Source organism: Pseudophryne corroboree, chromosome 2 (assembly GCF_028390025.1).
Source record: "Pseudophryne corroboree isolate aPseCor3 chromosome 2, aPseCor3.hap2, whole genome shotgun sequence".
NCBI classification, from domain to species: domain Eukaryota; kingdom Metazoa; phylum Chordata; class Amphibia; order Anura; family Myobatrachidae; genus Pseudophryne; species Pseudophryne corroboree.
In genome coordinates, this window is record NC_086445.1 from 79,832,399 (window position 1) to 79,837,227 (window position 4,829).

Here is a 4,829-nt window from a genome sequence, read left to right on the forward strand (position 1 = left end):
CTGTTTGCTAGCAGGTGATTTTTGCACTGCTGCGATCAGATAGTCGCCGCCTACAGGGGGAGGGTAATTTAGCTGTGCAAGTCTGCGATCGCATGTGCAGCAGAGCTGTACAAACAGATCTTGTGCAGTCTTTGCACAGCCCAGGACTAACTCAGCCGCTGCGATCACATCAGCCTGTCCGGGGCCGGAATTGACGTCAGGAACCCTCCCTGCGAACGCTTGGACACGCCTGCGTTTTACCGGACACTCCCTGAAAACGGTCGGTTGCCACCCACAAACGCCTTCTTCCTGTCAATCTCCTTGCGAACGGATCCGTCGCACAAACCCATTGCTGAGCGTCGATCCGCTTTGTACCCATTGCATGCGCAGTTTAGACCTGATGGCGAAACGCAGCCTAGCGATCAGGTCTGAATTACCCCCTAAGAGGTAAAGGTAATAGCCTGGCAACTCTGCCCAATGTTTTAAAGGGGCAACCATTTAAAAGGCAAAAACAGGTTGGTTTTGCCTTTTAAATGACTGCTCCTTTAAAACATCGGCCAGACTGGCTGGGATCTCATCGATTCCTGCTATTAGCAGGCTAGTACATTCTCCCATAAGACTTTTCCCAACACTCCTGATGATTTCCGTGCAATCCGATGTTTGGGGGACTGCACATATGCAGAACGGGTCCTACGTGAGCGCTCACGGTCCTACCTTAGCGACGGCATGATTGACATTCTGTAGCAATTGGGGGAGGCGTCCGGGACCATTCTACAAAACGGGTGTGTCCTTCCCTTTTGTAGACGTGCCAAGCCCAGGGTCTGCAGTGTCAGATGCGGACTTCCTAGACCTGGCAGAGGGGGTTCTGATGGAGAGTCTGAGTAAGCTCTGGCTTATGCAGACTGGCCGAGGGCAGCGACCATCGCAACGTCTTCAGATGCAGCACTCGGATCGCAGATGCTGGCAGAAGGCGTCTGTTTCATACAGAAGCCTCCTACAGCATTAGGAGATTTGAACGGTATTGCACAGCTGCCTCCTTGCGCAGGAATCAGGCCCAGTGTCCGAGTGTAGGGAATCTCACTTCTCTGGATCCTCTCTGGGTTAAATATCTGGGGGTGATTCAGGTGCAGTTGGATTTAGATCTGCGACAAAAAACTGTGTGTACAGGTGCCCTCAGTAGATGTGCCCCCTGTAGCTGTGCCCTCAGTAGTTGTGCTCCCAGTACTGTGCCCCCTGTAGCTGTGCCGCTAGTAGCGCCACTTACCGAACAAAAATACCATCCCCGCTCCTGCTTCCCGACCGCTGCTGCCCTCCGTCTCTGGCCGCCGGCGCCGCTCCTCGGATCTATGGGAGAGACATCATGACGTCTCTCCCATAGCACCGCAGACACTAGAGGTCAATTATCACCTCTTGCGTCTATGGCCGCTCCCACAATGCCGTGCGGTGCGCGATGACATCGCGTACTGCACCGGCACCAGTAGCGGGACAGCGGCACCCTGGGCAAAAATCCTGCTTGCCCATGGCAAGATCTGCTACTGGGTGAATTACTGACAAGGGGGCAGAAGGCTGCCTTAAGTGCCGTGGGCCCCTGTAGGCTTAATCCTGCCCTGACTAACACTCAGAAATACAGTATGTGATCTACCTTAAGGGGAAAAATAGTTTGACAATGGATTTGCATTTATGATAGAGTACATGAAATTATGTAATCGTCAGATCTTATGCTCAGACATGTTTAAGTGTCTCTCACTAGATATAGAGAGACCCTTGTAATGCATAATGACACTCTTTCCTTATGATTATAGATCTCTATCATATTGTCTGGCAACTCTTTCACAAAGCTGTCTAACACTTTCTGGTGCTCTCTGTGATAGAACATGAAGGGCATTATTCAGGATTGTTAGCAAACCAAAAAAAGCACACTAATGGACGAAACCATGCTGCACTGCAGGTGGGGCAGATGTAACATGTGCAGAGAGAGTTAGATTTGGGTGGAGTGTGAAATCTAAATTGCAGTGTAAAAATAAAGCAGCCAGTATTTACCCTGCACAGAAACAAAATAACCCACCCAAATCTAACTCTCTCTGCACGTGTTACATCTGCCCCACCTGCACTGCACATGGATTTGCCCATTAGTGTGCTTTTTTGGCTTGTTAATAAACTTGAATAACCCCCTAAGGGTGGTATCCAATTAGCTGCTGTAATTTAACACAGCTAATTTACCCTCCCAGTGCTATCCAATTAGCCCCGAAGCCGACACTTATCAAGGATTTCGTTTCCCTTTTCTCAGGGGGGCCCCCCGACCAGAGCTGCTCTGCACCAGCTCTGATGCTGCTGTCTTTACTCTCCAGCCCCAGCCATCAGTAGCAGCGGAGATTACCAGTAGGCACAGCCAGGGACATATATGCACACACTTACTGGTCTACTCTACATGAGCTGTATTTGCATCAAACGCCCTCATTGCACTTAGGGGGTGATTCAGAACTAGAGATTACCGGGTTCGGTTCGCCGAGAACCGAACCCCCCCGAACTCCACGTGGCAAACACAGGTTCGAGCCCGGCTCGGTTATTCCCGCCTAACTCGGAAAATCCGAACGAGGCAAAATGTTATCATCCTGCTGTCGGATTCTCGCGAGATTCGGATTCCATATAAAGAGCTGCGCGTCGCCGTCATTTTCACTCGGGCATTGTAGAGGGTACAGAGAGGACGTGGCTACGTTCTCTCAGTGTCAGTGCTCAGTATCAGTGCTCATTGCTGCTCAGTAATACTAGTACAGTGTCTTGTGCTGCATCTTGCTGCTGTAGGGTGCTGTGGTAGTAGTGTCCTGTGACTGTGCATCGGTCATCATCATTCCAGTCACAGTGGTATCTGGGGGGTGACAATTCCAGGGTGCTTTTGTGCTGCTCAGTAATACTAGTAGTGTCTTATGCTGCATCGTGCTGCTCAGTGTCAGTTCTCAGAAGTATCATGAGTGTTCAGTATCATCAGTGCTTAGTATCACTGCTCATTGTCTTGTGCTGCATCGTGGTGCTCCGAAATACTACATTACTAATACTAGTACAGTGTCTTGTGCTGCATTGTGCTGCTCAGTGTCATTTCTCAGTAGTATCATCAGTGCTCAGTATCACTGCTCATTCCGAGTTGTTCGCTCGCTAGCTGCTTTTAGCAGCCGTGCAAACGCTATGCCGCCGCCCTCTGGGAGTGTATCTTAGCTTAGCAGAAGAATTGTGCAGTTTCAGAGTAGCTCCAGACCTACTCAGCGCTTGCTATGACTTCAGACCATTCAGTTCCAGATTTGACATCACAAACACGCCCTGCGTTCGGCCAGCCACGCCTGCGTTTTTCTTGGCATGCCTGCATTTTTTCGAACACTCCCTGAAAACGGTCAGTTGACACCCAGAAACGCCCTCTTCCTGTCAATCACTCTGCGGTCAGCAGTGCGACTTAAAAGCTTCGCTAGACCTTGTGTAAAAATACATCGGCCATTGTGAAAGTATGTTGCGCGTGCGCACACGCATGCGCAGAAGTTGCGGTTTTTTGCTTCATCGCTGCGCAGCGAACATTTTCTGCTAGCGATCAACTCGGAATGACCGCCATTGTCTTGTGCTGCTCAGTAATACTACATTACTAATACTAGTACAGTGTCTTGTGCTGCATCGTGCTGCTCAGTGTCAGTTCTTGGTAGTAGTATCATCAGTGCTCAGTATCACTGCTCATTGTCTTGTGCTGCATCATGGTGCTCAGTAATACTACATTACTAATACTAGTACAGTGTCTTGTGCTGCATTGTGCTGCTCAGTGTCAGTTCTCAGTAGTATCATTAGTGCTCAGTATCACTGTTCATTGTCTTGTGCTGCTCAGTAATACTACAGTACTAATACTAGTACAGTGTCTTGTGCTGCATCGTGCTGCTCAGTGTCAGTTCTTGGTAGTAGTATCATCAGTGCTCAGTATCACTGCTCATTGTCTTGTGCTGCATCATGGTGCTCAGTAATACTACATTACTAATACTAGTACAGTGTCTTGTGCTGCATCGTGCTGCTCAGTGTCAGTTCTTGGTAGTAGTATCATCAGTGCTCAGTATCACTGCTCATTGTCTTGTGCTGCATCATGGTGCTCAGTAATACTACATTACTAATACTAGTACAGTGTCTTGTGCTGCATTGTGCTGCTCAGTGTCAGTTCTCAGTAGTATCATCAGTGCTCAGTATCACTGCTCATTGTCTTGTGCTGCTCAGTAATACTACATTACTAATACTAGTACAGTGTCTTGTGCTGCATGGTGCTGCTCAGTGTCAGTTCTCAGTAGTATCATCAGTGCTCAGTATCACTGGTCAGTGCTCAGTGTCTTGTGCTGCATCTTGCTGCTCACTGTCTGCCATTTGATATAATTCCCGTGATACTGGCTTGTAATTCTAGTGATTTTGTCATTTTCTTCCAGTGATTTGGACCAATAAATAATACCATTGATTAGAACGAATAATTCCTGTGATATTGAGGTGTTTGTGACGCTTAGCTTAGCCATCCAGCGACCACAGTGCACCTCTTTTTCTCTTTTCTTTGCATCATGTGCTGTTTGGGGACTATTTTTTTTTAAAGTGCCATCCTGTCTGACACTTCCGTATATGTCCAGTGGTACTGCCATTTGATATAATTCCCGACATTACTGCCATTTAATTCCAGTGATTTTGTCATTTTCCTCCAGTGATTTGCACCAATAATACCATTGATTAGAACGAATAATTCCTGTGATGCTTGCTTTTAATTCTAGTGATTTTGTCATTTTCTTCCAGTGATTTGGACCAATAATTCCATTGATTATAACGAATAATTCCAGTGATATTGCCTTATA